Source organism: Bombina bombina, chromosome 1 (assembly GCF_027579735.1).
Source record: "Bombina bombina isolate aBomBom1 chromosome 1, aBomBom1.pri, whole genome shotgun sequence".
NCBI lineage: Eukaryota > Metazoa > Chordata > Amphibia > Anura > Bombinatoridae > Bombina > Bombina bombina.
This window is the reverse complement of record NC_069499.1, coordinates 1,469,796,943-1,469,808,185: the sequence shown is the minus strand read 5'-3', so window position 1 is coordinate 1,469,808,185 and position 11,243 is coordinate 1,469,796,943.

Below are 11,243 nucleotides of genomic sequence, written 5' to 3'. Positions count from 1 at the left end.
GAAAATTGCACGGAGTTCCAAAATATTGATCGGTAATCTCACCTCCTGAGATTCCCAAACTCCTTGTGCCGTCAGAGATCCCCACACAGCTCCCCAACCTGTGAGACTTGCATCTGTTGAAATTACAGTCCAGGTCGGAAGCACAAAAGAAGCCCCCTGAATTAAACGATGGTGATCTGTCCACCATGTTAGAGAGTGTCGAACAATCGGTTTTAAAGATATTAATTGAGATATCTTCGTGTAATCCTTGCACCATTGCTTCAGCATACAGAGCTGAAGAGGTCGCATGTGAAAACGAGCAAAGGGGATCGCGTCCGATGCAGCAGTCATAAGACCTAGAATTTCCATGCATAAGGCTACCGAAGGGAATGATTGTGACTGAAGGTTTCGACAAGCTGTAATCAATTTTAAACGTCTCTTGTCTGTTAAAGACAGAGTCATGGACACTGAATCCATCTGGAAACCCAGAAAGGTTACCTTTGTCTGAGGAATCAAAGAACTTTTTGGTAAATTGATCCTCCAACCATGATCTTGAAGAAACAACACAAGTCGATTCGTATGAGATTCTGCTAAATGTAAAGACTGAGCAAGTACCAAGATATCGTCCAAATAAGGGAAATACCACAATACCCTGTTCTCTGATTACAGACAGCAGGGCACCGAGAACCTTTGTAAAAATTCTTGGAGCTGTAGCTAGGCCAAACGGCAGAGCCACAAACTGGTAATGCTTGTCTAGGAAAGAGAATCTCAGAAACTGATAGTGATCTGGATGAACCGGAATATGCAGATATGCATCCTGTAAATCTATTGTGGACATATAATTCCCTTGCTGAACAAAAGGTAAGATAGTCCTTACAGTTACCATCTTGAACGTTGGTATCCTTACATAACGATTCAATATTTTTAGATCAGAACTGGTCTGAAGGAATTCTCCTTCTTTGGTACAATGGAAGAGATTTGAATAAAACCCCATCCCCTGTTCCGGAACTGGAACTGGCATAATTACTCCAGTCAACTCTAGATCTGAAACACATTTCAGAAATGCTTGAGCTTTTACTGGATTTGCTGGGACACGGGAAAGAAAAAATCTCTTTGCAGGAGGTCTCAACTTGAAACCAATTCTGTACCCTTCTGAAATAATGCTCTGAATCCAAAGATTGTGAACAGAATTGATCCAAATTTCCTTGAAAAAACGTAACCTGCCCCCTACCAGCTGAGCTGGAATGAGGGCCGCACCTTCATGTGGACTTAGAAGCAGGCTTTGCCTTTCTAGCTGGCTTGGATTTATTCCAGACTGGAGATGGTCTCCAAACTGAAACTGCTCCTGAGGATGAAGGATCAGGCTTTTGTTCTTTGTTGAAACGAAAGGAACGAAAACGATTATTAGCCCTGTTTTTACCTTTAGATTTTTTATCCTGTGGTAAAAAAGTTCCTTTCCCACCAGTAACAGTTGAAATAATGGAATCCAACTGAGAACCAAATAATTTGTTACCCTGGAAAGAAATGGAAAGTAAAGTTGATTTAGAAGCCATATCAGCATTCCAAGTTTTAAGCCATAAAGCTCTTCTAGCTAAAATAGCTAGAGACATAAACCTGACATCAACTCTGATAATATCAAAAATGGCATCACAGATAAAATTATTAGCATGTTGAAGAAGAATAATAATATCATGAGAATAACGATGTGTTACTTGTTGCGCTAAAGTTTCCAACCAAAAAGTTGAAGCTGCAGCAACATCAGCCAAAGATATAGCAGGTCTAAGAAGATTACCTGAACACAGATAAGCTTTTCTTAGAAAGGACTCCATTTTCCTATCTAGAGGATCCTTAAACGAAGTACCATCTGACGTAGGAATAGTAGTACGTTTAGCAAGGGTAGAAATAGCCCCATCAACTTTAGGGATCTTGTCCCAAAATTCTAATCTGTCAGGCGGCACAGGATATAATTGCTTAAAACGTTTAGAAGGAGTAAATGAATTACCCAAATTATCCCATTCTTTGGAAATTACTGCAGAAATAGCATCAGGGACAGGAAAAACTTCTGGAATAACTACAGGAGTTTTAAAAACCTTATTTAAACGTTTAGATTTAGTATCAAGAGGACCAGAATCCTCTATTTCTAAAGCAATTAGGACTTCTTTAAGCAAAGAACGAATAAATTCCATTTTAAACAAATATGAAGATTTATCAGCATCAACCTCTGAGACAGAATCCTCTGAACCAGAGGAATCATCAGAATCAGAATGATGATGTTCAGTCAAAAATTCATCTGTAGGGAGAGAAGTTTTAAAAGATTTTTTATGTTTACTAGAAGGAGATATAACAGACATAGCCTTCTTTATGGATTCAGAAACAAAATCTCTTATATTATCAGGAACATTCTGCACCTTAGATGTTGAAGGAACTGCAACAGGCAATGGTACTTTACTAAAGGAAATATTATCTGCTTTAACAAGTTTGTCATGACAATCAATACAAACAACAGCTGGAGGAATAGCTACCAAAAGTTTACAGCAGATACACTTAGCTTTGGTAGATTCAGCACTTGACAGCGATTTTCCTGTAGTATCTTCTGACTCAGATGCAACGTGAGACATCTTGCAATATGTAAGAGAAAAAACAACATATATATAAAGCAAAATTGATCAAATTCCTTAAATGACAGTTTCAGGAATGGGAAAAAATGCCAAAGAACAAGCTTCTAGCAACCAGAAGCAATAAAAAATGAGACTTAAATAATGTGGAGACAAGAGTGACGCCCATATTTTTTCGCGCCAAATAAGACGCCCACATTATTTGGCGCCTAAATGCTTTTTGGCGCCAAAAATGACGCCACATCCGGAACGCCAACATTTTTGGCGCAAAATAACGTCAAAAAGTGACGCAACTTCCGGCGACACGTATGACGCCGGAAACGGAAATAGAATTTTTTGCGCCAAAAAAGTCAGCGCCAAGAATGACGCAATAAAATGAAGCATTTTCAGCCCCCGCGAGCCTAACAGCCCACAGGGAAAAAGTCAAATTTTAAGGTAAGAAAAATGTTAAATTAAAATGCATTATCCCAAATATGAAACTGACTGTCTGAAAAATAAGGAAAGTTGAACATTCTGAGTCAAGGCAAATAAATGTTTGAATACATATATTTAGAACTTTATAAACAAAGTGCCCAACCATAGCTAGGAGTGTCACAAAAAATAAGATTTACTTACCCCAGGACACTCATCTACATATAGTAGATAGCCAAACCAGTACTGAAACGAGAATCAGCAGAGGTAATGGTATATATAAGAGTATATCGTCGATCTGAAAAGGGAGGTAAGAGATGAATCTCTACGACCGAAAACAGAGAACCTATGAAATAGACCCCTTAGAAGGAGATCACTGCATTCAAATAGGCAATACTCCTCACATCCCTCTGACATTCACTGCACGCTGAGAGGAAAACCGGGCTCCAACTTGCTGCGGAGCGCATATCAATGTAGAATCTAGCACAAACTTACTTCACCACCTCCATCGGAGGCAAAGTTTGTAAAACTGAATTGTGGGTGTGGTGAGGGGTGTATTTATAGGCATTTTGAGGTTTGGGAAACTTTTCCCCTCCTGGTAGGAATGTATATCCCATACGTCACTAGCTCATGGACTCTTGCTAATTACATGAAAGAAATATATATTTATGAATAAATAGAACATACTCTTCTACATGTGAAATGTTAATATTTCATGTTGGGTTGGGCACTTGCAGTTCGACGTGCGAGTAAGGGTGTTTGTTTTGTCATTGAAGTCTAAGGGGGAATATGTTAACATAGTTGCGATATTCAAACTTCGGATTTTTGTGAGTGTCGGGTTAGCACTTGTGCAAAAACTTTTTACTTTCAACTTGTAATATGCGTGCTACCCGATGTTGGCAAAAGTCTCCCTCTAGCGTATTTAACATGCTAGCGGGAGCGCAAAGTACCACTACACTTGTAATCAAGCCGAAAATATGTAGTAAAAAAGTAGTTAATGGTGTAGCTGGGTTTTCACTGAGAGGTTCAGGGAGGACATAATGATGTAGTAGAAGGCCCAGTGAATGGTTAAAGGGACATGAAACCGCAAAATTTTCTTTCATGATTTAGATAGAGAATACAATTTTAAGAAAATGTCCCCTTTACTTCTGTTATCAAATGTGCGTTGTGCTCTTGTTATTCTTTGTTGAAGAGATATCTAGATAACGAGGCGCTAGCTGCAAACCCAATGCATTATCCGATTGGTTGTGCATCCGGTGACTTCACAGAGACATGAGACAATCAGATGGGCACTGTAATTCACCCATCTTTATTATTTATTTTTGCTTCTGTCTGGGGGGTAAGGGGGGCATATTTTCTTCTTGGATATTGTTGGCAAGTAAAGTTGCTTCATGGGCATTCACCCGATCACCGCAAGCAAGAGTGTGTGTAAGCTGAATCCGGAAGCGTCAGTGACGTCATCCCCAGGAGTCTGCCACCGGAGTATGATGTGTAAGCTGGAAGCGGCCTCTCCTGTTAATTGAGGCACCCCGCCGATCCTCTGGCATCCACCCCAAGTGAACCTTGGGGAATGATGTTTACAAGGGGGCAAGACCCCAACCCAAGCCCCCCAGGCGGAGGCATAAATAGATAGTAAAAATGGGGGAATATTTTCTTACACTAGGTGCTAGCAGCAAACCCAATGCATTATCCGATTGGTTGTCACAGACCAATCAGATCATGCATTAACGCCTATCTCCTATGTATGATCTGATTGGTCCATTAGGGATGAGCGCTAACGCCTTGTAGGAACCCCTTACACCAGTACACATACATGTAACATGTAAGTGAGGCAGTATACATCACACATACATGTTACACCATATATACGATGGGTACTTTAATTCCCCTATCTTCACTACCTGTTTTTGCGTCTGCCTGGGGGATTCAAGGGGGGCAAAGCCACCCTTGTAAACCTCATTCCCAAAGGTTCACTTGGGGTGGATGCCAGAGGATCAGCGGGGCTCCCCCCTAACTCCCCAGGTAGAGGCAAAAACAAATAGTGAAGATGGGTGAATTACAGTGCCCATCTGATTGGCCCATGTCTCTGTGAGGTCACCGGATGCACAACCAATCGGATAATGCATTGGGTTTGTCTCTAGCGCCTTTTGTATCTAGATAGATAGTGTGCACAGGCTGCCATCTAGTGCTATTTCTAATGTATAACATTGTTGCAAAACTGTCATATAATTCTGCAGATAAGTGCACACTCCTGAGCTTACCTTCCTGCTTTTCAACAAAGCATAATAGGAAAACATTGGAAATGTGATAATTGAAGTAAATTGGAAATTGTATTTTCTATCTGAATCATGAAAGAAAAAATTGGGTTTTATATCCCTTTAATGCAGGGGTGAAGCAGAAAGGTGGGTGGGATAGTGCAGTAGGGGTTTGATAATGTTGTAAGTGGCTGTGAGGAATTAATGCTGGTATCTATTCTTCAGCAAGATCTACAATTAACCCCTTAGTGCTTTATACTTGCACCAAGAGGAAAATAATGTGGGAGGAGGGTTAAATCCTCAGGATGTCCGGGAAATAAAAGCATCTCCCATTATATAGGGTTTCATTGTTGTCTGTTTTATGTCCTAGTGCTCATTCTACTGTATTTGTCATAGCTTCTTGGTGGCACATGGAGGGAATGCCCCTTAAATGCCCGCAGTGAGCTACACAGTTGTCAATGGAACATTTTCCTTTTATGAGTTCTGCAAGGGACCTCGCTTAGCAGACAGATCTTGCAGCGTTGTCAAAACGAGCTTTATTAAATCTGGGCTAGTGTCAGTATCTGTTCAGTTCTGTAGGGATGGATAATTAGGAGAGGAAAGTTAGTGGGTTCTGGAGCTCCTGCTATATAATACACATCACCTTTATGTTTTTTTTACACTCAGCGTATCTTCCTAAAGAAATAACCTGCTATTCACAATGCTTGACAATTCCAGACTCCATAAAGGATTGCTTACTAGCCTGGCAAGTCATACTCCAGCAGAAGCCTTAAGAATTGACTCCAATTTATGTGGCAAATGCCAAAAATGCAGCAGACCTCTGGCAACCATAAACAACAGGGGAGGTGTGTGACAACATCTTGCATATGTCAACAAGCAGATTGATGTAAGTAGCTATAATAGTATCAGCTTAAGATCTTTTCTAATTTCACTATTATTTACATACCATTCAATTAACATACACATTTACCTATCAAATTTAGAGTGGAAATACATAACCTGATGTCTCCAAATGTAGGGACCTTTACTGTTTGTGACTGTATGTTTGTTTTTTTTAACCAATTCCAACCGGCAGTACAATATTCTCCTTATGCTGCTCTGACCTCCTCTTGGAGTTTTTAAACCAAAAAGGAGGAACCAGCGCAACTCTACAGTACCAACCAAAGTATTTGTCAAACAAACAGCTTTGTATTTTACTTTTTTTTATCTAATTTGCTTTGTTTTCTTGGTATCATTTGTTGAATTGGTGGCTGCACATAAATGCCTCTTATCAGTGTGTTCAGCTTGCTGCCAGTAGTGCATTGTGGTTCCTTCAACAAAGGATACAAAGAGAATGAAGTCAATTTGACAACAGAAGCAAACTGGAAACTTGTTTAAAATTGTATCCTCTATCTGATTCTTAAAATAATTTTTTTGGGTTTCATGTCCCTTTAGTCTCTTTGCCCAAATGAACGTAGATTTACGTCATGCGGTGCATAGCCCATCGTAATACATAACGTAAATTTACGTCCATGATGTTGGAAGCCCAAGCAATTTCTATGTTGTCAAGTGACAGGAGGGGGGCTCTACACTACAGAAAATTAGTTTTTTAAGGAGAGGGAGTGATGGGTCGCTACACTACAGAAAAGGGGAAATCAGGGTGGGGGGATCCTGACACTAGAGAAAAGATATTGATAAATAAATAAAATAATTAAAGAAAAACTAGGTACTGGCAGACAGCTGCCATTACCTAAGATGGCTGCTACTAGTGGGGAGGGGATGGTCAGTAAAATGTTTGGGTCAGGGAGGTGAGAGGGTTGAGGAGGGATCCCTACACTACAGAAAAAAAATAATGAAAGAATAATTTTTAAAAAGCCCTAAACTGCAGACTATTTCCCAGTATCTAAGACAATGGTGAGGAGTGTGATTGGGGGGGGTGGGGTAGTGACAGGTGGGAGGGTAATCCCTACATTACAATACCCCTTGGGCTGTCTACTTAAGCCTGCAGGCTCGCCAGAAACAGCAGTTATGAAGCAGGGGTCATAAAGACCGCTGCTCCATAACCTGTCCGCCTGCTCTGAGCAGGCGGACAGACATTGGCGGAAATCAACCCGATCGGATACGATCGGGTTGATTGACACCCCCTGCTGGCAGCCTATTGGCCGCGAGTCTGCAGGGGGCGGCGTTGCACCAGCAGCTCACAAGGCTGAATACGGCATTGCACCAGCAGCTCACAATGCTGAATACGGCGAGCGTATTGCTCGCCATATTCAGCTAGGTCTGTCGGACCTGATCCGCACTGTCGGATCAGGTCCGACAGACCTTGATAAATTGGGGCCCAAGGCTCTATTTCTATTTAAATGGAGTGATAGCAAAAATGCTAAAAATTCTATGGTATTTTGGGTATTTTTTTTCCTCTGAAATTCTTGGTAATGAAAGGGTCAAAGGCAAGCTAAATCCTCCCTAATGTAAACACCACCCACCCAGTCTCCCCATTTGTAACCTACATTATCAAAAACAAAAACAAATATCACATTGAATCAATCAAAATTGTGGACAAAATCCTGATTGTGTATAGAGAATGCCCTAGAAGAACAAAAATGTAGAAAGATGCTCAGAATAACTGCATGAAAGGTAAGATTATGGGGCCTTTAAAGGGACTTTTTTTTTTTAATTTGGGAGGGTTTCAATTTAGTGAGGTTACTGATGTAGAATGGCATACAGGTATCTGTGATAGTATGGGGGTGTTTAGAGTTAAAGGGACACTAAGCACCTTGTAATTAACATACTATGTGAGTGTGATTTTTTTTAAAATACATTACCACCTTTTTTGCTGCATTATGTTTTAATGTTCAAACTTCACCACCACTTACATTATTTGGAGGAGCAAATATACTGTAGATTTGCTACTGAATAGACACAGCTAATCGCTATAATTTTGGTAACAAACATTATACTGTCTTGTAGTTCATAATCTGATATTTTTTGCAGAGGCCTATTAGGTACAGTATGGGAACCCAAAGTTTTCAAATTACAGGACAACAAGGGCAAAAAAAACAATGTACATATGTTGCAAAGTTGCTTTACTAAACATTTCATATTACAATCTCAACATGTTTCATTGGGTATTAAATGGGTTGTGAGGATAGTAGTAGTGGGGGATAGCCGTTGGGGCATATGCAGTGGGGGAGATCATGGTTAGAGTTAATTGCAGTGGGGCAAGGATACAGTAGTGATCAGGTCTGCTTGTCATAGCAGAGTTACTGTGGGAAGCATTGGTGCAGCTGTTGTGAGTTGTTGTGAGTTGACTGATGGGGCTTAGCTGTGGTGGGGGGACAGTAGTACCTTTGCATTAATAATAAGAAAGATATGTAAGGAGCAAGCAAATTTGGAGTGTGTTTTGGATTGCTATCCAATATGTATTCTCATACTGATTGTATACAAGCTATATGTATTATGTTTTTTGAAATGAGATGTTATTTGTTGGCTTCACTCTCAATAAAAAATTAAAAAAAAAAAAGTACCTTTGCATTCAGAGTTAATGAGTTGTGACACTGGTACCTATATAATATAGGTACCACTGTTATAGTAAATAGGTTCAGAAACCTCATTGTGACCAGTCATTAGCAGGAGCTATTATTTAGGCCCTTATCGAAACATCTACAATGTGGCAATATAATCAAAAGGGATTCATTATGGGAATGAGATTGCCAGTGAAATATTAAACCCTGCTGAAATCAGTGTCTGAAGGCAGTTTCACTGAGAGGCATTTTACTATACATCTCAGCGGGTGGCAATGCTGGCGATATTTCAAATCACATTGAAGATGTAATTTAAATGATCCCTTTTACACATATCACACATGTACATTGCTTATTTTGTGCATTTGATACACAACTAAATGAACGAATGGCAGCCTACAAGTATTAAAAGAATAAAGAAAGAATGTATTAATTAAAAGCTTTAATACATTTGTTTATTCATTATTCTTTTAATGCAAAAAGACTAACCCATTAAAGTCGCTACACAGCCCTACACTATTAACCCACTAAAGCAACATAATCCCCACCGCAACCTAAGCCCCCTACACTATTAACCCCTTAATCGCCCTAACCCCTGCCGCAACCTAAACCCACTACACTATTAACCCCTTAAACGCCACAAGCCACAACCTTAACCTAAAACAACCTATCACAGAAAAAAACAAACAGTAAAACTAAAGAAAATAAACAAAACATTACACAAAATTACAATTAACAAGCAAAGCAAACAACAACAAAGTAAACAACACATTACAGAAAAATAAACAACTAAACAACAACAAAATAAACAAACATTAAAAGAAAATCCAACAACAAGAAAAAACAAAAAATAACAAACAGTAAAACAAAATATCTTTAAACATCAAAATAGATATTTATTACTCACCCTCTACAGGATTTTTCTTATTATAGTTGTGGATTACATCTGATGAAGAAAAGAAGATTTCGGAGGGAGAGTAATAAATATTTGTTGTTGATGTTTAATGATGTTTCGCTTTACTGTTTATTTTTTGTTCTTGTTGGATTTTGTTTTAATGTGTGTTTATTTTATTGTTGTTTCTTGTTTTTGGATTTTGTTTGAATGTGTGTTTAATTTTTTGTTGTTTCTTGTTATTGTTTTTTGTTTATTTACTTTATGGTAATTTTATTTAATGTTTGTTTAATTTACTGTTGTTGTTTTCCTTGGTTGTTTATTGTTGTGCAATTTTGTTTAATGTTTTGCTTACATTGTAGTTGTTGTTTGGTTTGGTTATTTATTGTTGTGTAATTTTGTGTAATATTTTGTTTATTTTCTTTAGTTTTAATGTTGTGTTTATTTTTGTGATATGTTGTTTTTGCTAAAGGTTGTGGCTTATGGTGTTTTACGGTTTTAGTAGTGTGGGGGTTGTTTTGCTTTAGGGGTTAATAGTGTAGTAGGTTTAGGTTGTGGTGGGGGTTATGGCATTTAACAGGTTAATAGTGTAGGGGTTATGTTGTTTAAGTGTTTAATAGTGTAGTGGGCTTAGGTTGCAGTGGGCCTATTGCCCCTTTCTATGTATATAAAATGATTTATTTATATTTTTTTTATAGTATAATGCAATAATATGTATTTTACATATTGTAATTTTTTTAAAATGCTTTTTGCATGTTTTTTTTATATTTATTTTTAGTGATATAGAAAACAGTATGTGTCTTAATAGTTTTACATAACTGCCTTTATTTAACTTTGCAGTGTGAAAAAGAATGCAGTTATGTAAAACTATAAAGTTGCAGATACTGTCTTCTATGACATATTATGACATGTTGATATCGCAAAAAATAAATCTTCAAACAAAAAACAAAAAACACGCAATAAGAAAAATAAAACCTTTTTAAAATCATGACAATACTTAAAATATATATGTGGCTAAATTACAAGCGTCACGCTATTGCTTATCGCGACCAATACTAACTTGCGTGGATAATACAAGTTGAAAGCATTTTTTAATGCAAACATTTCTGGAGCACTATATGGTAGCAGTTACACGATTTTTTTACACAAATCCATTATAGTGACTTGCATATATCTGTCCCTTCATTTTTTACGATAGTGTACTAATAAAATTATGTGCAAATTATTGGGCATTTCAAGCAAGGGAGATTCAATAAAATATTCTACTCTTACAAAATATATACAGTTCAAAGAGTGCAACACAGAAAGAAAATAACAGGGATATTGATGAAGAAAATAAAAGTTGGTTTAATATCAGCTTTTCTTTCTTTCATACAATATCAGTATTTCTTTGGTCTAGTTTTATGCACTGCTATTAAAAAGGTTTATATATAATAAAAGTAAATGTAATAAATTAAATATTACAAAAGGTATACCGCCACAATGATTTAAGTCAATTTGTTAGTGACCGCGCAGATCTTTTTCTGTGCCAGCCTCATTACTGTGATATTGTTCTGTTTTCCCGTAAGGGACGTCTGGTCTAAGGTTAGGT